Below are 27,158 nucleotides of genomic sequence, written 5' to 3' on the forward strand. Positions count from 1 at the left end.
ATGAGGGGTCAGAGTCTAATTCCACTATAGTTCCTCGAACTCTTTATCCTGATCTCGAGGAATGTTTCCAGGAGGAGTTTCCCCCTCCTTTCTGGCCTCCACCACCTCCATGTGCTAATCAGATGTGGCAACAGCCTAAGACTTGCTGTAATGCCAATAATCCATTTATTCAGAACAATCCGTTTGCTCAAAAGCCTCCAGCAATAACAGCTAAACAATTCAGCTTCAAATTGTCAGCATTAGAGCAGGGTACACATCAGGCAAAAATGGCTGGAGATGTGGATGCTCTTAATTTTCCAGTGATTTTCAGACAAATTGAAGCTCCTGGCCAAAATAACCCAGATGGAATCCATGAGGCAGTGTATGAGCCTTTTCCTTTTAAATTGCTTAAAGAGTTAAAACAGGCAGTGTCACAGTTTGGGACTACTTCTCCCTATACTGTTGGCCTCGTTAGAGGTATTGCTGATGGCCACAGAATGATTCCAACAGACTGGCAGGCCTTAGCTCAAACTTGCCTTACTCCTGCACAATTCTTGCAGTTTAAAAACTTGGTGGATTGAAGGGGCTGAGAATAAAGAAAGACAAAACCAAGCTCTTAACATCAATATTACTGCTGATCAGCTTGTTGGCAAAGGCCATTGGGCACCAACCCGTAATCAATTAGATATGCAAGGAGTTGCTATAGAGCAACTTAAACAAATTTGCCTTGCTGCATGGGAAAAGATTGAAGTTGAAGGAAAGACTCATTCCTCCTTTCAGAAAGTTCTTCAAGGATCTCAGGAGCCTTATTCTGATTTCCTGGCTCGACTCCAGGAAGCCATTAAAAAACAAATTACTGATCCTGTAGCTGCAGATGTGATCCTTCAGATTATGGCATATGAGAATGCTAATAAGGATTGTCAAAGAGCCATAGGGGCACAAAAAGGAAAGACAGATGCAATGGGGTATTTGCGCTTGTGCCAAGAGGTAGGGACTGAGGATCATAAGGCAGCACTCTTGGCTAATGCAATTACCGGTGCTTTTCAAAAAAGAGATGTTTTCTGGCACTTGCCATAATTGTGGAAAAACAGGACATACTAAAAGAGATTGCAGGGTTAAAAGTAAAAACAACCCTCAACCTCCTCAGCCCACACCTTTTCAAGGTGCAAAACAGCCTGGATTGTGTCCACGCTGTCAGAAAGGAAATCATTGGGCCTCCGCTTGCAGATCTAAATATCATGAAGACGGCACTCTGCTTCAGGGAAACGGGAAGCTGGGCCAGCCCCAGGCCCAGACAACAACCGGGGCATTTGTGGGTCAGACAATCCCTCAACTGGGGATGTTTGCCAACCTAGCGGCACCACAGAATTATCACACGGTGCCGCCCCCTCAAAACTATCCATTGAGCAATTAACTTCTGCCACTGAAGAAAGTGCTGCAGTAGATGTTTGTGCTGCTCAGAATATTTTATTACTCCCAGGAGAAACACCACTCCGGGTGCCTACAGGCATTGTTGGACCAATTCCCAAGAATACGGTTGGACTCCTCCTTGGTCGTTCCAGCTTAACATCAAAAGGAGTTACTGTCCACACCGGAATAATAGACCCAGATTTTAAAGGAGAAATTCAAATTGTTATGTCTTCTTCAGTTCCATGGTCAGCAAAAAAGGGAGAAAAAGTTGCTCAGCTTCTCTTAATTCCATATATTCCACCCAATTTACGAGGAACTCAAAAAAGAACAGGAGGATTTGGAAGTACAGGTTTAGCAGGAACATTCCTGGCAGAGAAAATTTCTAGCATTCGTCCTTTATGCCACATTAGCCTTCAAGACAGACAATTTTTAGGACTTATGGATACAGGTGCAGACGTCTCCATCATTTGCTCTCAAGATTGGCCTGCAAATTGGCCTACCCAACAAGCTGACACAAATGTTGTTGGAGTAGGAGAAATTTCAAAATTGCTTCAAAGCACCCATATCCTTCCTTGCCTTGGGCCAGAAGGACAAAAAGGATTTTTGCAGCCATATGTTGCTGATATTCCAATAAGTTTATGGGGTAGAGATTTACTTTCTCAATGGAGAGCAAAAATTGTTATTCCCCCAGGACAGTATAGCCCTCAAAGTCAGCAAATGATGAAACAGATGGGGTATCTAGATACCAGGACAAGGTTTAGGCAAATTTAATCAGGGCATTACCCAACCTCTCCAACCTGCATTACAGGTGGGCAGAGAAGGGATAGGATTTCATTCACAAGATCAACAGCCTTTTTGTTAGGGGCCGCTGTCGCTGAGCTAAAAACTCCTTTAGCTCTTAAATGGATAGATAATAAGCCTCCTTGGATTGAACAGTGGCCCCTTTCTAAGGAGAAATTAGAGGCATTAATGGAAATGGTACAGATTCAATTAGAACAAGATCATATAGAGTCTTCCACTAGTCCGTGGAATTCCTCAGTATTTGTTATAAAGAAAAGATCAGGAAAATGGAGAATGCTCACAGATTTAAGAGTAGTTAATTCTTTAATTGAACCCATGGGTCCACTTCAACCTGGCCTTCCTCAGCCATCCATGATTCCAAAGAATTGGCCATTGGTGGTCATAGACCTACAAGATTGCTTTTATTCAATTCCTTTACATCCTGAGGATTGCCCTAAATTTGCATTTTCAATACCATCTTTAAATAATAAAGAGCCAATCAAGAGGTATCAGTGGAAAGTACTCCCTCAGGGAATGCTAACTAGCCCTACCATTTGTCAATTTTATGTGGCTAGAGCTGTTGCTCCGGTCAGAGAGAAATTTCCAGCCTGTTATATCATTCATTATATGGATGACATTCTCTGTGCTGCGTCTTCTCCAGAAGTCCTTGCAGATTGTTTCAAACTGTTGCAAGAGCAACGTGAGATGGCAGGACTCTGCATTGCTCCTGATAAAATTCAAACTACAACTCCCATCAAATATTTGGGAGCTATCTTGGATAGACAGACGATTAAACCTCAAAAGGTACAGATCAGAAGAGATCAAATTTCCACTTTAAATGATTTACAAAAATTGTTGGGAGATATTAATTGGTTACGTCCCACTCTGGGAATCCCAACTTATGCGCTGAATAATTTGTTTAGTCTTTTACGGGGTCCTTCTCAATTGGATAGTCCCCGTACTTTAACCCCTCAGGCTTGTCAGGAGTTGGACTTAGTAGAAAAGAAAATTCAAGCAGCTCAGGTTCAGCGCATAGATCCCTCTCAACCCTTACAAATTTTAATTTTTCCCACTCCTCATTCACCAACCGCACTTATTGTCCAACAAAACGACCTTGTGGAGTGGTTGTTTCTGCCTAATAATTTTGTTAAATCTCTTCCGACATACTTAGAGTTAATTTCAGAACTTGTTTCTCGAGCTCGAACCAGAGTTCTTCATTTAAATGGAATAGAAGCCAATAAGATAATAGTTCCCTTTAAAAAACAGCAAATAAATCATTTAAATGTCATCCATTCTGAAGTTTGGCAAATTGCTGTTTGTGGATATTTCGGCATAATTGATAACCATTATCCTAAACATAAATTGTTTCAGTTTCTATTAAAAACTAGTTGGATTCTCCCGAAAAGGTTAAGTTCAGTTCCTATTTCCCAAGGGAGGACAGTTTTTACTGATGGGTCCAGTAATGGCAAAGCTGCTATTATTGTTAGTGAAGTTGACCAACAGGTTATTCAGACTAATTGTACCTCAGCCCAGAAAGCAGAATTAGTTGCAGTTTCAACTGCTCTGCGGGAGTGTGGTGAGCCTTTGAATATTGTCTCTGATTCTGCTTATGTTGTACATACAGTACAAAACATAGAGACGGCACTTCTGTCTAACAACTCTAATCCGTCTCTCCAGTTTCTTTTTAACCAACTCCAACAAGTAGTTAGAAATAGACAACATCCATTTTTCATCACTCATATACGCGCTCATACTCCCCTCCCGGGACCTTTGACGCGTGGCAATGCCATTGCTGATTCTTTGGTTGCTAATGTATTAGTTACCGAGGCAACCAATATTCCATTCTTTGACTCATGCCAATGCTGCAGGTCTTCGGGCTCGGTTCCCAATTACCTGTAAACAGGCCAAGCATATTGTTCAAACTTGCCCAACTTGCCAGATTCTTACTGCTCCTCAAGAATGCCCAGAAGGGGTTAATCCCCGAGGTTTAGTACCCAATGATATTTGGCAGATGGATGTAACCCATGTTCCTTCATTTGGGAAATTGTCATTTGTACATGTCACAATTGACACATCTTCTGGATATATCACTACAACCGTTCAGAGTGGTGAAACTGCAGGACACGCTTGCAGGCACTTGTTAATTTGTTTTTCTGTTATGGGACTTCCCAAAGCCATTAAAACAGATAACGGTCCTGCTTTATACTAGCAATAAATTTACCAAATTTTGTGAACAGTGGAATATTCACCATACCACTGGAATTCCTTATAATCCTAAAGGTCAAGCCATTGTGGAGCGAGCTAATTGTACTTTAAAGAAACAATTACAAAAACAAAAAGGGGGAGACAAGGATCCTCCGCAGGTGCAATTAGCCAAAGCTATGTTCACTTTGAATTTTTTAAATTTTTCTGGCTCTAATAATATGGAGCCTCATCTTGGACACACAGCTGCAGAAAGACATTTTAATAATCTCCATAGCCCTAAGGCTTTGGAAGATGTGCCCATTTGGTGGAAGGATATCCAGACCAATCAATGGCATTTAGGGACTCTGTTAACATGGGGACGAGGTTATGCTTGTATTTCTCCAGGATCAAAAGAACGTCCTCTGTGGGTGCCAAGCCGGTGCATTAAGCCTTATCATGGAGTCCGATCCCTCGCAGAACATGGCAATCAGCACGCTGGTCCAAACCTCGGATGCTGTTCCTCCGCCGAATGTGATCATCACTCGCCGGATGGGATCTCCAACGATGACCCAGGTGTACGCGACCTACCGATACGTGGCACCGAGCGACCCCTACCGGTGGATGAATCGCTTCATGGGCCCCCGTCATCAGGCTCCGACCTCCCCAGCTCCTCGCGGCCCCTGTGGTGGTTCCGCAGCCGAGATGTCCATCAGGCCAGCCGTATCCGCCGCCGGCACCTCCTCCCAGTGAGGCGTCTTCATCATCTGAGACATCGCAGCCGAGGGTTCCACGCATCCGGATTCTTCGAGCTCCTCCCCGACGCAACCCGCTGCCTACTTGGAAGCAGATTAAGAAATTGTCCCGAGAGGCAGAGAGAAATCTTATAGTGTTAGGAATGCCGAGAACAGCCTCCAACATGCTTATCTCCACGATGGCTATTCTCACGGCTGTAAGTTTCCTTCCCATGGGTGTTAAAGCAGAAAACTTCACATATTGGGCTTATGGTCCCAATCCTCCATTGCTGACACCTGTAACTTGGAATGATGCGCCTCCTCTGATTTATATAAATGATAGCTCCTGGTTCCCAGGACCAGAGGATCAGAGAGGTCCAGAATTTCCTGATGAAGAAGGCAGAGAATTTAATCTCACCAAAACAACTGCCTTGGGATTTGTTTATCCTCCTCTTTGCATTGGTCCTGTCCCTCCTTGTATTCCGGTAAAGGATCAAGTGTGGGTCACCCCTAAGGGTGAAGGGACTGAGTCCTATAGGGACTTGTTCATGCTTTCAGGAAAAGGATTTCAGACTGAAGGGTTGAGTACCCATCTGTATCCTCCTCCCATTTCTACTTGTCCTCAAGAAAAGTGGGCAGCCAATAGTTCCCGTATTCATTGGGAAGAATGTAGAGGAAGTTTTGATAGAGTGCTAGCTCGAAATTCCATAGGTACAATTGTTGATTGGGGACCTTTTGGGATCGCTATGCCCACCTGCTCTTCAGGAAGGTGCTCTGAGCCCCAATCTCTTAAGGACAAATTAGTGTTAGGAAGATTTCCAAAAATAGTTAAATTTCCTTATGATCTGTCCATTTATTGGATAGATAAAGTTCTGGCCCCACCTCAGTTAAAAATGATTACTCCCATTAGGGGTCCAGTGCAAAAGACCTTGTGGAAGGTGGCCTTGGCTTTAGCGCCTATTGGCATTTGGAATGGAAATTTGACCAAAGATAATAATAAACGGTACACCTTTAATTTTGAAAAATCTCAAAAGCTTAATTTACAAGCTTGCCTTAAATTGCCTTATGTTTTCCTGATTGGAAAATTTACTATAGAAAATTCCCTTAGCCTTGTTGAATGTTTTCATTGTCGTTTGTATACTTGTATCGATTCCTCCATTTGTAATTCCTCAGAAGATAAAATTATGATTTTAAGAAAAAGACGGGGTCTATGGATTCCTGTCCGAGCCCCTAGAGTGTGGGAGGGATCTCCTACTGTTCATATTGTTCTTCAATTGCTTCATAAGGTTGTTCATCGAGCGAAAAGGTTTATTGGATTGTTAATTGCTGCTCTAATGGGAAAAATTGCTGTAACCACGGTTGCTGCTGTTTCTGGTGTCGCATTACACCAAACTGTTCAAACTACTGAATTTGTACAACAATGGCATGAAAATGCTAGTAAAACTTGGAATCGACAGGTTAAGATAGATGAAGAAATTAATGTCAGATTAGTAGATTTAGAAACAACAGTAGTTTCTCTTGGTGATCAGTTAGAAAATTTACGTACTATGATTTCTCTTAAATGTGATTGGAATGTAACCACTTATTGTGTAACCCCTTTTGATGATAATCAAACTCGTACTCCTAGGAATGATGTTCGTGCTCATCTTTTGGGGCACATGCCTAATCTCACTGTAAATATTGTACAATTACAACAAGAGGTTGATCAAATGTCTAGTGCTAAGCTTCAACTTTTACCTGGGGAAGATGTTTTGTCAGCTGCTTCGGATGGATTGTCCTCCTTGAATCCGGTTAAATGGATAAAAAACCTGGGTGGTGGGTTTATTGGTGTTATTGTAACACTGATTATTGTATTCTGTTCGTTTTGTTTAGTCTTCGGATGCGGACATGCCTCCCTCCGAAAGGCATTGAATGAAGAAACGGCGCGGTCTGTTTTTCTCACATTACAAAAACAAAAAGGGGGAGGTGTTGTCACACAGCAGCCTAGCCGCTTGTCCCTACCATCCTTTCCTTAGGGAAAGAGGGTTGCGGGTTGTCCCTCTTAAGGGTTGAGTTTTATAGGTCTCCTCTCTTGGTCCCAGTATGCTGGGTCTGCGGTCAAAGACGAGTAAGTTTCCTCAAGGGAGGGACGACTTAAGCCAGACGGGACCCCAGGGACCCCCATGAGTTAGCCTTTGAAACTAGGAGGGATGCCCCTCCTCCAATGTTTCCTGGGAGCTGCTGACTCCTGCTTCAAGTGACCAGCACTCTATTGTGCTAAGGAATGATTAATTGAGTGAAACCATCTCACTCCCCGCTTGGCTCATGGGATGATTGCCATGAGAGGCCTGCTCCCCCAGGGATTGTATACACCGCACCTTGTTCACGTGGGGACAGCATGCACAGGTTGCTTTGGGACAATATGATTGGATATTGGGAACATGCTAATTGTATTAGTGGTGTAAGAGTTTTACAGACCCTGCCCAGAATCATGTGATGCCTATTGTAAAAAAGCAATAAGTACCCACGACGACCCGATTCGGGGCTCCAGTCTCTTGAGGCTGTGAGTCCCTTGGTCCTCTGTGGTTTCTCTGCATTCAGTGTCTCTGGTCTCTTTATTTCTATAATAGAATTTAGCCCCTGCCGCCTCCCTCGCTTTCCCACTGCTTGTGTTGTGCAGGACGCAACATCTGGCGCCTAACGTGGGGCCCGAGGAGAGAAGAACAACTAAGAGTTGTATGGTCTGAAGATACGGTTGAGGGGCCTCTGAGCATCCGTCGCGCGACAGCTGCCTGTAAGGGGGTAGTTTTATGGACTCAGAGTATTAAACCAAGGTTATTCAGAGGAAGTAATGAAATACTTTTCAATCTATCTTTGAGTGACAGTGCGTGGGAGTGTGTGTGTATGGTTATGGTCCCACGATCTTCGTGATTACGGGGCTTGAGTGGGCTCGTCACCGCGGTTCCGTCACTCTGTCATATGGCATAACGGCGACTTGGGGGTTTCCCCAACCTGGACCGGGATTTATACGGTTGAGCCTTAGCCAAGACAGGTGCTAAGTTCCCGCGAGCGGAACGGCCGGCCGAGCATCAGAGTGGATATTGAGTGAAAGTTTCTTCTTTTCCTTCTCGTATCCTTCTTGTGGGAAAGAAAAAAAGAAAAAAAAAAAAAGGGAAATTCAGAAAGCAAGTACAGACCTTATATTTGCCTGCTGAAGCAGTTGCTTAAAAAAGGACAACATAGGGCCTCAGAAAAGAGGTTGGAAGAACTTCTCAAAGTAATTGAGGTCCATTGCTCTTGGTTTCCTACCCTGGGAACTTTAGACTTAGATAAATGGGAAGCAGTTGGTCAAGATCTCCGTGATCTCCATGCCAACGGAACTTCGTTTTCAAGTTCGATCTGGGAGACTTTTGAACTAGTTCGGTCAGTTCTAGAACCACTACAGACAGACTCTGAAGAGGAAAGGGGAGATAGGGAAGGTAAGAGAGATTCGCCAAAGAGAACTAAAAAAGAAAGAGAAGATGAGGGGTCAGAGTCTAATTCCACTATAGTTCCTCGAACTCTTTATCCTGATCTCGAGGAATGTTTCCAGGAGGAGTTTCCCCCTCCTTTCTGGCCTCCACCACCTCCATGTGCTAATCAGATGTGGCAACAGCCTAAGACTTGCTGTAATGCCAATAATCCATTTATTCAGAACAATCCGTTTGCTCAAAAGCCTCCAGCAATAACAGCTAAACAATTCAGCTTCAAATTGTCAGCATTAGAGCAGGGTACACATCAGGCAAAAATGGCTGGAGATGTGGATGCTCTTAATTTTCCAGTGATTTTCAGACAAATTGAAGCTCCTGGCCAAAATAACCCAGATGGAATCCATGAGGCAGTGTATGAGCCTTTTCCTTTTAAATTGCTTAAAGAGTTAAAACAGGCAGTGTCACAGTTTGGGACTACTTCTCCCTATACTGTTGGCCTCGTTAGAGGTATTGCTGATGGCCACAGAATGATTCCAACAGACTGGCAGGCCTTAGCTCAAACTTGCCTTACTCCTGCACAATTCTTGCAGTTTAAAAACTTGGTGGATTGAAGGGGCTGAGAATAAAGAAAGACAAAACCAAGCTCTTAACATCAATATTACTGCTGATCAGCTTGTTGGCAAAGGCCATTGGGCACCAACCCGTAATCAATTAGATATGCAAGGAGTTGCTATAGAGCAACTTAAACAAATTTGCCTTGCTGCATGGGAAAAGATTGAAGTTGAAGGAAAGACTCATTCCTCCTTTCAGAAAGTTCTTCAAGGATCTCAGGAGCCTTATTCTGATTTCCTGGCTCGACTCCAGGAAGCCATTAAAAAACAAATTACTGATCCTGTAGCTGCAGATGTGATCCTTCAGATTATGGCATATGAGAATGCTAATAAGGATTGTCAAAGAGCCATAGGGGCACAAAAAGGAAAGACAGATGCAATGGGGTATTTGCGCTTGTGCCAAGAGGTAGGGACTGAGGATCATAAGGCAGCACTCTTGGCTAATGCAATTACCGGTGCTTTTCAAAAAAGAGACGTTTTCTGGCACTTGCCATAATTGTGGAAAAACAGGACATACTAAAAGAGATTGCAGGGTTAAAAGTAAAAACAACCCTCAACCTCCTCAGCCCACACCTTTTCAAGGTGCAAAACAGCCTGGATTGTGTCCACGCTGTCAGAAAGGAAATCATTGGGCCTCCGCTTGCAGATCTAAATATCATGAAGACGGCACTCTGCTTCAGGGAAACGGGAAGCTGGGCCAGCCCCAGGCCCAGACAACAACCGGGGCATTTGTGGGTCAGACAATCCCTCAACTGGGGATGTTTGCCAACCTAGCGGCACCACAGAATTATCACACGGTGCCGCCCCCTCAAAACTATCCATTGAGCAATTAACTTCTGCCACTGAAGAAAGTGCTGCAGTAGATGTTTGTGCTGCTCAGAATATTTTATTACTCCCAGGAGAAACACCACTCCGGGTGCCTACAGGCATTGTTGGACCAATTCCCAAGAATACGGTTGGACTCCTCCTTGGTCGTTCCAGCTTAACATCAAAAGGAGTTACTGTCCACACCGGAATAATAGACCCAGATTTTAAAGGAGAAATTCAAATTGTTATGTCTTCTTCAGTTCCATGGTCAGCAAAAAAGGGAGAAAAAGTTGCTCAGCTTCTCTTAATTCCATATATTCCACCCAATTTACGAGGAACTCAAAAAAGAACAGGAGGATTTGGAAGTACAGGTTTAGCAGGAACATTCCTGGCAGAGAAAATTTCTAGCATTCGTCCTTTATGCCACATTAGCCTTCAAGACAGACAATTTTTAGGACTTATGGATACAGGTGCAGACGTCTCCATCATTTGCTCTCAAGATTGGCCTGCAAATTGGCCTACCCAACAAGCTGACACAAATGTTGTTGGAGTAGGAGAAATTTCAAAATTGCTTCAAAGCACCCATATCCTTCCTTGCCTTGGGCCAGAAGGACAAAAAGGATTTTTGCAGCCATATGTTGCTGATATTCCAATAAGTTTATGGGGTAGAGATTTACTTTCTCAATGGAGAGCAAAAATTGTTATTCCCCCAGGACAGTATAGCCCTCAAAGTCAGCAAATGATGAAACAGATGGGGTATCTAGATACCAGGACAAGGTTTAGGCAAATTTAATCAGGGCATTACCCAACCTCTCCAACCTGCATTACAGGTGGGCAGAGAAGGGATAGGATTTCATTCACAAGATCAACAGCCTTTTTGTTAGGGGCCGCTGTCGCTGAGCTAAAAACTCCTTTAGCTCTTAAATGGATAGATAATAAGCCTCCTTGGATTGAACAGTGGCCCCTTTCTAAGGAGAAATTAGAGGCATTAATGGAAATGGTACAGATTCAATTAGAACAAGATCATATAGAGTCTTCCACTAGTCCGTGGAATTCCTCAGTATTTGTTATAAAGAAAAGATCAGGAAAATGGAGAATGCTCACAGATTTAAGAGTAGTTAATTCTTTAATTGAACCCATGGGTCCACTTCAACCTGGCCTTCCTCAGCCATCCATGATTCCAAAGAATTGGCCATTGGTGGTCATAGACCTACAAGATTGCTTTTATTCAATTCCTTTACATCCTGAGGATTGCCCTAAATTTGCATTTTCAATACCATCTTTAAATAATAAAGAGCCAATCAAGAGGTATCAGTGGAAAGTACTCCCTCAGGGAATGCTAACTAGCCCTACCATTTGTCAATTTTATGTGGCTAGAGCTGTTGCTCCGGTCAGAGAGAAATTTCCAGCCTGTTATATCATTCATTATATGGATGACATTCTCTGTGCTGCGTCTTCTCCAGAAGTCCTTGCAGATTGTTTCAAACTGTTGCAAGAGCAACGTGAGATGGCAGGACTCTGCATTGCTCCTGATAAAATTCAAACTACAACTCCCATCAAATATTTGGGAGCTATCTTGGATAGACAGACGATTAAACCTCAAAAGGTACAGATCAGAAGAGATCAAATTTCCACTTTAAATGATTTACAAAAATTGTTGGGAGATATTAATTGGTTACGTCCCACTCTGGGAATCCCAACTTATGCGCTGAATAATTTGTTTAGTCTTTTACGGGGTCCTTCTCAATTGGATAGTCCCCGTACTTTAACCCCTCAGGCTTGTCAGGAGTTGGACTTAGTAGAAAAGAAAATTCAAGCAGCTCAGGTTCAGCGCATAGATCCCTCTCAACCCTTACAAATTTTAATTTTTCCCACTCCTCATTCACCAACCGCACTTATTGTCCAACAAAACGACCTTGTGGAGTGGTTGTTTCTGCCTAATAATTTTGTTAAATCTCTTCCGACATACTTAGAGTTAATTTCAGAACTTGTTTCTCGAGCTCGAACCAGAGTTCTTCATTTAAATGGAATAGAAGCCAATAAGATAATAGTTCCCTTTAAAAAACAGCAAATAAATCATTTAAATGTCATCCATTCTGAAGTTTGGCAAATTGCTGTTTGTGGATATTTCGGCATAATTGATAACCATTATCCTAAACATAAATTGTTTCAGTTTCTATTAAAAACTAGTTGGATTCTCCCGAAAAGGTTAAGTTCAGTTCCTATTTCCCAAGGGAGGACAGTTTTTACTGATGGGTCCAGTAATGGCAAAGCTGCTATTATTGTTAGTGAAGTTGACCAACAGGTTATTCAGACTAATTGTACCTCAGCCCAGAAAGCAGAATTAGTTGCAGTTTCAACTGCTCTGCGGGAGTGTGGTGAGCCTTTGAATATTGTCTCTGATTCTGCTTATGTTGTACATACAGTACAAAACATAGAGACGGCACTTCTGTCTAACAACTCTAATCCGTCTCTCCAGTTTCTTTTTAACCAACTCCAACAAGTAGTTAGAAATAGACAACATCCATTTTTCATCACTCATATACGCGCTCATACTCCCCTCCCGGGACCTTTGACGCGTGGCAATGCCATTGCTGATTCTTTGGTTGCTAATGTATTAGTTACCGAGGCAACCAATATTCCATTCTTTGACTCATGCCAATGCTGCAGGTCTTCGGGCTCGGTTCCCAATTACCTGTAAACAGGCCAAGCATATTGTTCAAACTTGCCCAACTTGCCAGATTCTTACTGCTCCTCAAGAATGCCCAGAAGGGGTTAATCCCCGAGGTTTAGTACCCAATGATATTTGGCAGATGGATGTAACCCATGTTCCTTCATTTGGGAAATTGTCATTTGTACATGTCACAATTGACACATCTTCTGGATATATCACTACAACCGTTCAGAGTGGTGAAACTGCAGGACACGCTTGCAGGCACTTGTTAATTTGTTTTTCTGTTATGGGACTTCCCAAAGCCATTAAAACAGATAACGGTCCTGCTTTATACTAGCAATAAATTTACCAAATTTTGTGAACAGTGGAATATTCACCATACCACTGGAATTCCTTATAATCCTAAAGGTCAAGCCATTGTGGAGCGAGCTAATTGTACTTTAAAGAAACAATTACAAAAACAAAAAGGGGGAGACAAGGATCCTCCGCAGGTGCAATTAGCCAAAGCTATGTTCACTTTGAATTTTTTAAATTTTTCTGGCTCTAATAATATGGAGCCTCATCTTGGACACACAGCTGCAGAAAGACATTTTAATAATCTCCATAGCCCTAAGGCTTTGGAAGATGTGCCCATTTGGTGGAAGGATATCCAGACCAATCAATGGCATTTAGGGACTCTGTTAACATGGGGACGAGGTTATGCTTGTATTTCTCCAGGATCAAAAGAACGTCCTCTGTGGGTGCCAAGCCGGTGCATTAAGCCTTATCATGGAGTCCGATCCCTCGCAGAACATGGCAATCAGCACGCTGGTCCAAACCTCGGATGCTGTTCCTCCGCCGAATGTGATCATCACTCGCCGGATGGGATCTCCAACGATGACCCAGGTGTACGCGACCTACCGATACGTGGCACCGAGCGACCCCTACCGGTGGATGAATCGCTTCATGGGCCCCCGTCATCAGGCTCCGACCTCCCCAGCTCCTCGCGGCCCCTGTGGTGGTTCCGCAGCCGAGATGTCCATCAGGCCAGCCGTATCCGCCGCCGGCACCTCCTCCCAGTGAGGCGTCTTCATCATCTGAGACATCGCAGCCGAGGGTTCCACGCATCCGGATTCTTCGAGCTCCTCCCCGACGCAACCCGCTGCCTACTTGGAAGCAGATTAAGAAATTGTCCCGAGAGGCAGAGAGAAATCTTATAGTGTTAGGAATGCCGAGAACAGCCTCCAACATGCTTATCTCCACGATGGCTATTCTCACGGCTGTAAGTTTCCTTCCCATGGGTGTTAAAGCAGAAAACTTCACATATTGGGCTTATGGTCCCAATCCTCCATTGCTGACACCTGTAACTTGGAATGATGCGCCTCCTCTGATTTATATAAATGATAGCTCCTGGTTCCCAGGACCAGAGGATCAGAGAGGTCCAGAATTTCCTGATGAAGAAGGCAGAGAATTTAATCTCACCAAAACAACTGCCTTGGGATTTGTTTATCCTCCTCTTTGCATTGGTCCTGTCCCTCCTTGTATTCCGGTAAAGGATCAAGTGTGGGTCACCCCTAAGGGTGAAGGGACTGAGTCCTATAGGGACTTGTTCATGCTTTCAGGAAAAGGATTTCAGACTGAAGGGTTGAGTACCCATCTGTATCCTCCTCCCATTTCTACTTGTCCTCAAGAAAAGTGGGCAGCCAATAGTTCCCGTATTCATTGGGAAGAATGTAGAGGAAGTTTTGATAGAGTGCTAGCTCGAAATTCCATAGGTACAATTGTTGATTGGGGACCTTTTGGGATCGCTATGCCCACCTGCTCTTCAGGAAGGTGCTCTGAGCCCCAATCTCTTAAGGACAAATTAGTGTTAGGAAGATTTCCAAAAATAGTTAAATTTCCTTATGATCTGTCCATTTATTGGATAGATAAAGTTCTGGCCCCACCTCAGTTAAAAATGATTACTCCCATTAGGGGTCCAGTGCAAAAGACCTTGTGGAAGGTGGCCTTGGCTTTAGCGCCTATTGGCATTTGGAATGGAAATTTGACCAAAGATAATAATAAACGGTACACCTTTAATTTTGAAAAATCTCAAAAGCTTAATTTACAAGCTTGCCTTAAATTGCCTTATGTTTTCCTGATTGGAAAATTTACTATAGAAAATTCCCTTAGCCTTGTTGAATGTTTTCATTGTCGTTTGTATACTTGTATCGATTCCTCCATTTGTAATTCCTCAGAAGATAAAATTATGATTTTAAGAAAAAGACGGGGTCTATGGATTCCTGTCCGAGCCCCTAGAGTGTGGGAGGGATCTCCTACTGTTCATATTGTTCTTCAATTGCTTCATAAGGTTGTTCATCGAGCGAAAAGGTTTATTGGATTGTTAATTGCTGCTCTAATGGGAAAAATTGCTGTAACCACGGTTGCTGCTGTTTCTGGTGTCGCATTACACCAAACTGTTCAAACTACTGAATTTGTACAACAATGGCATGAAAATGCTAGTAAAACTTGGAATCGACAGGTTAAGATAGATGAAGAAATTAATGTCAGATTAGTAGATTTAGAAACAACAGTAGTTTCTCTTGGTGATCAGTTAGAAAATTTACGTACTATGATTTCTCTTAAATGTGATTGGAATGTAACCACTTATTGTGTAACCCCTTTTGATGATAATCAAACTCGTACTCCTAGGAATGATGTTCGTGCTCATCTTTTGGGGCACATGCCTAATCTCACTGTAAATATTGTACAATTACAACAAGAGGTTGATCAAATGTCTAGTGCTAAGCTTCAACTTTTACCTGGGGAAGATGTTTTGTCAGCTGCTTCGGATGGATTGTCCTCCTTGAATCCGGTTAAATGGATAAAAAACCTGGGTGGTGGGTTTATTGGTGTTATTGTAACACTGATTATTGTATTCTGTTCGTTTTGTTTAGTCTTCGGATGCGGACATGCCTCCCTCCGAAAGGCATTGAATGAAGAAACGGCGCGGTCTGTTTTTCTCACATTACAAAAACAAAAAGGGGGAGGTGTTGTCACACAGCAGCCTAGCCGCTTGTCCCTACCATCCTTTCCTTAGGGAAAGAGGGTTGCGGGTTGTCCCTCTTAAGGGTTGAGTTTTATAGGTCTCCTCTCTTGGTCCCAGTATGCTGGGTCTGCGGTCAAAGACGAGTAAGTTTCCTCAAGGGAGGGACGACTTAAGCCAGACGGGACCCCAGGGACCCCCATGAGTTAGCCTTTGAAACTAGGAGGGATGCCCCTCCTCCAATGTTTCCTGGGAGCTGCTGACTCCTGCTTCAAGTGACCAGCACTCTATTGTGCTAAGGAATGATTAATTGAGTGAAACCATCTCACTCCCCGCTTGGCTCATGGGATGATTGCCATGAGAGGCCTGCTCCCCCAGGGATTGTATACACCGCACCTTGTTCACGTGGGGACAGCATGCACAGGTTGCTTTGGGACAATATGATTGGATATTGGGAACATGCTAATTGTATTAGTGGTGTAAGAGTTTTACAGACCCTGCCCAGAATCATGTGATGCCTATTGTAAAAAAGCAATAAGTACCCACGACGACCCGATTCGGGGCTCCAGTCTCTTGAGGCTGTGAGTCCCTTGGTCCTCTGTGGTTTCTCTGCATTCAGTGTCTCTGGTCTCTTTATTTCTATAATAGAATTTAGCCCCTGCCGCCTCCCTCGCTTTCCCACTGCTTGTGTTGTGCAGGACGCAACATCTGGCGCCTAACGTGGGGCCCGAGGAGAGAAGAACAACTAAGAGTTGTATGGTCTGAAGATACGGTTGAGGGGCCTCTGAGCATCCGTCGCGCGACAGCTGCCTGTAAGGGGGTAGTTTTATGGACTCAGAGTATTAAACCAAGGTTATTCAGAGGAAGTAATGAAATACTTTTCAATCTATCTTTGAGTGACAGTGCGTGGGAGTGTGTGTGTATGGTTATGGTCCCACGATCTTCGTGATTACGGGGCTTGAGTGGGCTCGTCACCGCGGTTCCGTCACTCTGTCATATGGCATAACGGCGACTTGGGGGTTTCCCCAACCTGGACCGGGATTTATACGGTTGAGCCTTAGCCAAGACAGGTGCTAAGTTCCCGCGAGCGGAACGGCCGGCCGAGCATCAGAGTGGATATTGAGTGAAAGTTTCTTCTTTTCCTTCTCGTATCCTTCTTGTGGGAAAGAAAAAAAGAAAAAAAAAAAAAGGGAAATTCAGAAAGCAAGTACAGACCTTATATTTGCCTGCTGAAGCAGTTGCTTAAAAAAGGACAACATAGGGCCTCAGAAAAGAGGTTGGAAGAACTTCTCAAAGTAATTGAGGTCCATTGCTCTTGGTTTCCTACCCTGGGAACTTTAGACTTAGATAAATGGGAAGCAGTTGGTCAAGATCTCCGTGATCTCCATGCCAACGGAACTTCGTTTTCAAGTTCGATCTGGGAGACTTTTGAACTAGTTCGGTCAGTTCTAGAACCACTACAGACAGACTCTGAAGAGGAAAGGGGAGATAGGGAAGGTAAGAGAGATTCGCCAAAGAGAACTAAAAAAGAAAGAGAAGATGAGGGGTCAGAGTCTAATTCCACTATAGTTCCTCGAACTCTTTATCCTGATCTCGAGGAATGTTTCCAGGAGGAGTTTCCCCCTCCTTTCTGGCCTCCACCACCTCCATGTGCTAATCAGATGTGGCAACAGCCTAAGACTTGCTGTAATGCCAATAATCCATTTATTCAGAACAATCCGTTTGCTCAAAAGCCTCCAGCAATAACAGCTAAACAATTCAGCTTCAAATTGTCAGCATTAGAGCAGGGTACACATCAGGCAAAAATGGCTGGAGATGTGGATGCTCTTAATTTTCCAGTGATTTTCAGACAAATTGAAGCTCCTGGCCAAAATAACCCAGATGGAATCCATGAGGCAGTGTATGAGCCTTTTCCTTTTAAATTGCTTAAAGAGTTAAAACAGGCAGTGTCACAGTTTGGGACTACTTCTCCCTATACTGTTGGCCTCGTTAGAGGTATTGCTGATGGCCACAGAATGATTCCAACAGACTGGCAGGCCTTAGCTCAAACTTGCCTTACTCCTGCACAATTCTTGCAGTTTAAAAACTTGGTGGATTGAAGGGGCTGAGAATAAAGAAAGACAAAACCAAGCTCTTAACATCAATATTACTGCTGATCAGCTTGTTGGCAAAGGCCATTGGGCACCAACCCGTAATCAATTAGATATGCAAGGAGTTGCTATAGAGCAACTTAAACAAATTTGCCTTGCTGCATGGGAAAAGATTGAAGTTGAAGGAAAGACTCATTCCTCCTTTCAGAAAGTTCTTCAAGGATCTCAGGAGCCTTATTCTGATTTCCTGGCTCGACTCCAGGAAGCCATTAAAAAACAAATTACTGATCCTGTAGCTGCAGATGTGATCCTTCAGATTATGGCATATGAGAATGCTAATAAGGATTGTCAAAGAGCCATAGGGGCACAAAAAGGAAAGACAGATGCAATGGGGTATTTGCGCTTGTGCCAAGAGGTAGGGACTGAGGATCATAAGGCAGCACTCTTGGCTAATGCAATTACCGGTGCTTTTCAAAAAAGAGACGTTTTCTGGCACTTGCCATAATTGTGGAAAAACAGGACATACTAAAAGAGATTGCAGGGTTAAAAGTAAAAACAACCCTCAACCTCCTCAGCCCACACCTTTTCAAGGTGCAAAACAGCCTGGATTGTGTCCACGCTGTCAGAAAGGAAATCATTGGGCCTCCGCTTGCAGATCTAAATATCATGAAGACGGCACTCTGCTTCAGGGAAACGGGAAGCTGGGCCAGCCCCAGGCCCAGACAACAACCGGGGCATTTGTGGGTCAGACAATCCCTCAACTGGGGATGTTTGCCAACCTAGCGGCACCACAGAATTATCACACGGTGCCGCCCCCTCAAAACTATCCATTGAGCAATTAACTTCTGCCACTGAAGAAAGTGCTGCAGTAGATGTTTGTGCTGCTCAGAATATTTTATTACTCCCAGGAGAAACACCACTCCGGGTGCCTACAGGCATTGTTGGACCAATTCCCAAGAATACGGTTGGACTCCTCCTTGGTCGTTCCAGCTTAACATCAAAAGGAGTTACTGTCCACACCGGAATAATAGACCCAGATTTTAAAGGAGAAATTCAAATTGTTATGTCTTCTTCAGTTCCATGGTCAGCAAAAAAGGGAGAAAAAGTTGCTCAGCTTCTCTTAATTCCATATATTCCACCCAATTTACGAGGAACTCAAAAAAGAACAGGAGGATTTGGAAGTACAGGTTTAGCAGGAACATTCCTGGCAGAGAAAATTTCTAGCATTCGTCCTTTATGCCACATTAGCCTTCAAGACAGACAATTTTTAGGACTTATGGATACAGGTGCAGACGTCTCCATCATTTGCTCTCAAGATTGGCCTGCAAATTGGCCTACCCAACAAGCTGACACAAATGTTGTTGGAGTAGGAGAAATTTCAAAATTGCTTCAAAGCACCCATATCCTTCCTTGCCTTGGGCCAGAAGGACAAAAAGGATTTTTGCAGCCATATGTTGCTGATATTCCAATAAGTTTATGGGGTAGAGATTTACTTTCTCAATGGAGAGCAAAAATTGTTATTCCCCCAGGACAGTATAGCCCTCAAAGTCAGCAAATGATGAAACAGATGGGGTATCTAGATACCAGGACAAGGTTTAGGCAAATTTAATCAGGGCATTACCCAACCTCTCCAACCTGCATTACAGGTGGGCAGAGAAGGGATAGGATTTCATTCACAAGATCAACAGCCTTTTTGTTAGGGGCCGCTGTCGCTGAGCTAAAAACTCCTTTAGCTCTTAAATGGATAGATAATAAGCCTCCTTGGATTGAACAGTGGCCCCTTTCTAAGGAGAAATTAGAGGCATTAATGGAAATGGTACAGATTCAATTAGAACAAGATCATATAGAGTCTTCCACTAGTCCGTGGAATTCCTCAGTATTTGTTATAAAGAAAAGATCAGGAAAATGGAGAATGCTCACAGATTTAAGAGTAGTTAATTCTTTAATTGAACCCATGGGTCCACTTCAACCTGGCCTTCCTCAGCCATCCATGATTCCAAAGAATTGGCCATTGGTGGTCATAGACCTACAAGATTGCTTTTATTCAATTCCTTTACATCCTGAGGATTGCCCTAAATTTGCATTTTCAATACCATCTTTAAATAATAAAGAGCCAATCAAGAGGTATCAGTGGAAAGTACTCCCTCAGGGAATGCTAACTAGCCCTACCATTTGTCAATTTTATGTGGCTAGAGCTGTTGCTCCGGTCAGAGAGAAATTTCCAGCCTGTTATATCATTCATTATATGGATGACATTCTCTGTGCTGCGTCTTCTCCAGAAGTCCTTGCAGATTGTTTCAAACTGTTGCAAGAGCAACGTGAGATGGCAGGACTCTGCATTGCTCCTGATAAAATTCAAACTACAACTCCCATCAAATATTTGGGAGCTATCTTGGATAGACAGACGATTAAACCTCAAAAGGTACAGATCAGAAGAGATCAAATTTCCACTTTAAATGATTTACAAAAATTGTTGGGAGATATTAATTGGTTACGTCCCACTCTGGGAATCCCAACTTATGCGCTGAATAATTTGTTTAGTCTTTTACGGGGTCCTTCTCAATTGGATAGTCCCCGTACTTTAACCCCTCAGGCTTGTCAGGAGTTGGACTTAGTAGAAAAGAAAATTCAAGCAGCTCAGGTTCAGCGCATAGATCCCTCTCAACCCTTACAAATTTTAATTTTTCCCACTCCTCATTCACCAACCGCACTTATTGTCCAACAAAACGACCTTGTGGAGTGGTTGTTTCTGCCTAATAATTTTGTTAAATCTCTTCCGACATACTTAGAGTTAATTTCAGAACTTGTTTCTCGAGCTCGAACCAGAGTTCTTCATTTAAATGGAATAGAAGCCAATAAGATAATAGTTCCCTTTAAAAAACAGCAAATAAATCATTTAAATGTCATCCATTCTGAAGTTTGGCAAATTGCTGTTTGTGGATATTTCGGCATAATTGATAACCATTATCCTAAACATAAATTGTTTCAGTTTCTATTAAAAACTAGTTGGATTCTCCCGAAAAGGTTAAGTTCAGTTCCTATTTCCCAAGGGAGGACAGTTTTTACTGATGGGTCCAGTAATGGCAAAGCTGCTATTATTGTTAGTGAAGTTGACCAACAGGTTATTCAGACTAATTGTACCTCAGCCCAGAAAGCAGAATTAGTTGCAGTTTCAACTGCTCTGCGGGAGTGTGGTGAGCCTTTGAATATTGTCTCTGATTCTGCTTATGTTGTACATACAGTACAAAACATAGAGACGGCACTTCTGTCTAACAACTCTAATCCGTCTCTCCAGTTTCTTTTTAACCAACTCCAACAAGTAGTTAGAAATAGACAACATCCATTTTTCATCACTCATATACGCGCTCATACTCCCCTCCCGGGACCTTTGACGCGTGGCAATGCCATTGCTGATTCTTTGGTTGCTAATGTATTAGTTACCGAGGCAACCAATATTCCATTCTTTGACTCATGCCAATGCTGCAGGTCTTCGGGCTCGGTTCCCAATTACCTGTAAACAGGCCAAGCATATTGTTCAAACTTGCCCAACTTGCCAGATTCTTACTGCTCCTCAAGAATGCCCAGAAGGGGTTAATCCCCGAGGTTTAGTACCCAATGATATTTGGCAGATGGATGTAACCCATGTTCCTTCATTTGGGAAATTGTCATTTGTACATGTCACAATTGACACATCTTCTGGATATATCACTACAACCGTTCAGAGTGGTGAAACTGCAGGACACGCTTGCAGGCACTTGTTAATTTGTTTTTCTGTTATGGGACTTCCCAAAGCCATTAAAACAGATAACGGTCCTGCTTTATACTAGCAATAAATTTACCAAATTTTGTGAACAGTGGAATATTCACCATACCACTGGAATTCCTTATAATCCTAAAGGTCAAGCCATTGTGGAGCGAGCTAATTGTACTTTAAAGAAACAATTACAAAAACAAAAAGGGGGAGACAAGGATCCTCCGCAGGTGCAATTAGCCAAAGCTATGTTCACTTTGAATTTTTTAAATTTTTCTGGCTCTAATAATATGGAGCCTCATCTTGGACACACAGCTGCAGAAAGACATTTTAATAATCTCCATAGCCCTAAGGCTTTGGAAGATGTGCCCATTTGGTGGAAGGATATCCAGACCAATCAATGGCATTTAGGGACTCTGTTAACATGGGGACGAGGTTATGCTTGTATTTCTCCAGGATCAAAAGAACGTCCTCTGTGGGTGCCAAGCCGGTGCATTAAGCCTTATCATGGAGTCCGATCCCTCGCAGAACATGGCAATCAGCACGCTGGTCCAAACCTCGGATGCTGTTCCTCCGCCGAATGTGATCATCACTCGCCGGATGGGATCTCCAACGATGACCCAGGTGTACGCGACCTACCGATACGTGGCACCGAGCGACCCCTACCGGTGGATGAATCGCTTCATGGGCCCCCGTCATCAGGCTCCGACCTCCCCAGCTCCTCGCGGCCCCTGTGGTGGTTCCGCAGCCGAGATGTCCATCAGGCCAGCCGTATCCGCCGCCGGCACCTCCTCCCAGTGAGGCGTCTTCATCATCTGAGACATCGCAGCCGAGGGTTCCACGCATCCGGATTCTTCGAGCTCCTCCCCGACGCAACCCGCTGCCTACTTGGAAGCAGATTAAGAAATTGTCCCGAGAGGCAGAGAGAAATCTTATAGTGTTAGGAATGCCGAGAACAGCCTCCAACATGCTTATCTCCACGATGGCTATTCTCACGGCTGTAAGTTTCCTTCCCATGGGTGTTAAAGCAGAAAACTTCACATATTGGGCTTATGGTCCCAATCCTCCATTGCTGACACCTGTAACTTGGAATGATGCGCCTCCTCTGATTTATATAAATGATAGCTCCTGGTTCCCAGGACCAGAGGATCAGAGAGGTCCAGAATTTCCTGATGAAGAAGGCAGAGAATTTAATCTCACCAAAACAACTGCCTTGGGATTTGTTTATCCTCCTCTTTGCATTGGTCCTGTCCCTCCTTGTGTTCCGGTAAAGGATCAAGTGTGGGTCACCCCTAAGGGTGAAGGGACTGAGTCCTATAGGGACTTGTTCATGCTTTCAGGAAAAGGATTTCAGACTGAAGGGTTGAGTACCCATCTGTATCCTCCTCCCATTTCTACTTGTCCTCAAGAAAAGTGGGCAGCCAATAGTTCCCGTATTCATTGGGAAGAATGTAGAGGAAGTTTTGATAGAGTGCTAGCTCGAAATTCCATAGGTACAATTGTTGATTGGGGACCTTTTGGGATCGCTATGCCCACCTGCTCTTCAGGAAGGTGCTCTGAGCCCCAATCTCTTAAGGACAAATTAGTGTTAGGAAGATTTCCAAAAATAGTTAAATTTCCTTATGATCTGTCCATTTATTGGATAGATAAAGTTCTGGCCCCACCTCAGTTAAAAATGATTACTCCCATTAGGGGTCCAGTGCAAAAGACCTTGTGGAAGGTGGCCTTGGCTTTAGCGCCTATTGGCATTTGGAATGGAAATTTGACCAAAGATAATAATAAACGGTACACCTTTAATTTTGAAAAATCTCAAAAGCTTAATTTACAAGCTTGCCTTAAATTGCCTTATGTTTTCCTGATTGGAAAATTTACTATAGAAAATTCCCTTAGCCTTGTTGAATGTTTTCATTGTCGTTTGTATACTTGTATCGATTCCTCCATTTGTAATTCCTCAGAAGATAAAATTATGATTTTAAGAAAAAGACGGGGTCTATGGATTCCTGTCCGAGCCCCTAGAGTGTGGGAGGGATCTCCTACTGTTCATATTGTTCTTCAATTGCTTCATAAGGTTGTTCATCGAGCGAAAAGGTTTATTGGATTGTTAATTGCTGCTCTAATGGGAAAAATTGCTGTAACCACGGTTGCTGCTGTTTCTGGTGTCGCATTACACCAAACTGTTCAAACTACTGAATTTGTACAACAATGGCATGAAAATGCTAGTAAAACTTGGAATCGACAGGTTAAGATAGATGAAGAAATTAATGTCAGATTAGTAGATTTAGAAACAACAGTAGTTTCTCTTGGTGATCAGTTAGAAAATTTACGTACTATGATTTCTCTTAAATGTGATTGGAATGTAACCACTTATTGTGTAACCCCTTTTGATGATAATCAAACTCGTACTCCTAGGAATGATGTTCGTGCTCATCTTTTGGGGCACATGCCTAATCTCACTGTAAATATTGTACAATTACAACAAGAGGTTGATCAAATGTCTAGTGCTAAGCTTCAACTTTTACCTGGGGAAGATGTTTTGTCAGCTGCTTCGGAAGGATTGTCCTCCTTGAATCCGGTTAAATGGATAAAAAACCTGGGTGGTGGGTTTATTGGTGTTATTGTAACACTGATTATTGTATTCTGTTTGTTTTGTTTAGTCTTCGGATGCGGACATGCCTCCCTCCGAAAGGCATTGAATGAAGAAACGGCGCGGTCTGTTTTTCTCACATTACAAAAACAAAAAGGGGGAGGTGTTGTCACACAGCAGCCTAGCCGCTTGTCCCTACCATCCTTTCCTTAGGGAAAGAGGGTTGCGGGTTGTCCCTCTTAAGGGTTGAGTTTTATAGGTCTCCTCTCTTGGTCCCAGTATGCTGGGTCTGCGGTCAAAGACGAGTAAGTTTCCTCAAGGGAGGGACGCCTTAAGCCAGACGGGACCCCAGGGACCCCCATGAGTTAGCCTTTGAAACTAGGAGGGATGCCCCTCCTCCAATGTTTCCTGGGAGCTGCTGACTCCTGCTTCAAGTGACCAGCACTCTATTGTGCTAAGGAATGATTAATTGAGTGAAACCATCTCACTCCCCGCTTGGCTCATGGGATGATTGCCATGAGAGGCCTGCTCCCCCAGGGATTGTATACACCGCACCTTGTTCACGTGGGGACAGCATGCACAGGTTGCTTTGGGACAATATGATTGGATATTGGGAACATGCTAATTGTATTAGTGGTGTAAGAGTTTTACAGACCCTGCCCAGAATCATGTGATGCCTATTGTAAAAAAGCAAGAAGTACCCACGACGACCCGATTCGGGGCTCCAGTCTCTTGAGGCTGTGAGTCCCTTGGTCCTCTGTGGTTTCTCTGCATTCAGTGTCTCTGGTCTCTTTATTTCTATAATAGAATTTAGCCCCTGCCGCCTCCCTCGCTTTCCCACTGCTTGTGTTGTGCAGGACGCAACATCTGGCGCCTAACGTGGGGCCCGAGGAGAGAAGAACAACTAAGAGTTGTATGGTCTGAAGATACGGTTGAGGGGCCTCTGAGCATCCGTCGCGCGACAGCTGCCTGTAAGGGGGTAGTTTTATGGACTCAGAGTATTAAACCAAGGTTATTCAGAGGAAGTAATGAAATACTTTTCAATCTATCTTTGAGTGACAGTGCGTGGGAGTGTGTGTGTATGGTTATGGTCCCACGATCTTCGTGATTACGGGGCTTGAGTGGGCTCGTCACCGCGGTTCCGTCACTCTGTCATATGGCATAACGGCGACTTGGGGGTTTCCCCAACCTGGACCGGGATTTATACGGTTGAGCCTTAGCCAAGACAGGTGCTAAGTTCCCGCGAGCGGAACGGCCGGCCGAGCATCAGAGTGGATATTGAGTGAAAGTTTCTTCTTTTCCTTCTCGTATCCTTCTTGTGGGAAAGAAAAAAAGAAAAAAAAAAATGGGAAATTCAGAAAGCAAGTACAGACCTTATATTTGCCTGCTGAAGCAGTTGCTTAAAAAAGGACAACATAGGGCCTCAGAAAAGAGGTTGGAAGAACTTCTCAAAGTAATTGAGGTCCATTGCTCTTGGTTTCCTACCCTGGGAACTTTAGACTTAGATAAATGGGAAGCAGTTGGTCAAGATCTCCGTGATCTCCATGCCAACGGAACTTCGTTTTCAAGTTCGATCTGGGAGACTTTTGAACTAGTTCGGTCAGTTCTAGAACCACTACAGACAGACTCTGAAGAGGAAAGGGAAGATAGGGAAGGTAAGAGAGATTCGCCAAAGAGAACTAAAAAAGAAAGAGAAGATGAGGGGTCAGAGTCTAATTCCACTATAGTTCCTCGAACTCTTTATCCTGATCTCGAGGAATGTTTCCAGGAGGAGTTTCCCCCTCCTTTCTGGCCTCCACCACCTCCATGTGCTAATCAGATGTGGCAACAGCCTAAGACTTGCTGTAATGCCAATAATCCATTTATTCAGAACAATCCGTTTGCTCAAAAGCCTCCAGCAATAACAGCTAAACAATTCAGCTTCAAATTGTCAGCATTAGAGCAGGGTACACATCAGGCAAAAATGGCTGGAGATGTGGATGCTCTTAATTTTCCAGTGATTTTCAGACAAATTGAAGCTCCTGGCCAAAATAACCCAGATGGAATCCATGAGGCAGTGTATGAGCCTTTTCCTTTTAAATTGCTTAAAGAGTTAAAACAGGCAGTGTCACAGTTTGGGACTACTTCTCCCTATACTGTTGGCCTCGTTAGAGGTATTGCTGATGGCCACAGAATGATTCCAACAGACTGGCAGGCCTTAGCTCAAACTTGCCTTACTCCTGCACAATTCTTGCAGTTTAAAAACTTGGTGGATTGAAGGGGCTGAGAATAAAGAAAGACAAAACCAAGCTCTTAACATCAATATTACTGCTGATCAGCTTGTTGGCAAAGGCCATTGGGCACCAACCCGTAATCAATTAGATATGCAAGGAGTTGCTATAGAGCAACTTAAACAAATTTGCCTTGCTGCATGGGAAAAGATTGAAGTTGAAGGAAAGACTCATTCCTCCTTTCAGAAAGTTCTTCAAGGATCTCAGGAGCCTTATTCTGATTTCCTGGCTCGACTCCAGGAAGCCATTAAAAAACAAATTACTGATCCTGTAGCTGCAGATGTGATCCTTCAGATTATGGCATATGAGAATGCTAATAAGGATTGTCAAAGAGCCATAGGGGCACAAAAAGGAAAGACAGATGCAATGGGGTATTTGCGCTTGTGCCAAGAGGTAGGGACTGAGGATCATAAGGCAGCACTCTTGGCTAATGCAATTACCGGTGCTTTTCAAAAAAGAGATGTTTTCTGGCACTTGCCATAATTGTGGAAAAACAGGACATACTAAAAGAGATTGCAGGGTTAAAAGTAAAAACAACCCTCAACCTCCTCAGCCCACACCTTTTCAAGGTGCAAAACAGCCTGGATTGTGTCCACGCTGTCAGAAAGGAAATCATTGGGCCTCCGCTTGCAGATCTAAATATCATGAAGACGGCACTCTGCTTCAGGGAAACGGGAAGCTGGGCCAGCCCCAGGCCCAGACAACAACCGGGGCATTTGTGGGTCAGACAATCCCTCAACTGGGGATGTTTGCCAACCTAGCGGCACCACAGAATTATCACACGGTGCCGCCCCCTCAAAACTATCCATTGAGCAATTAACTTCTGCCACTGAA

The sequence above is a fragment of the Rhinolophus sinicus genome, chromosome 2 (genome assembly GCF_057876585.1).
Source record: "Rhinolophus sinicus isolate RSI-liver-muscle chromosome 2, RSI-T2T, whole genome shotgun sequence".
NCBI lineage: Eukaryota > Metazoa > Chordata > Mammalia > Chiroptera > Rhinolophidae > Rhinolophus > Rhinolophus sinicus.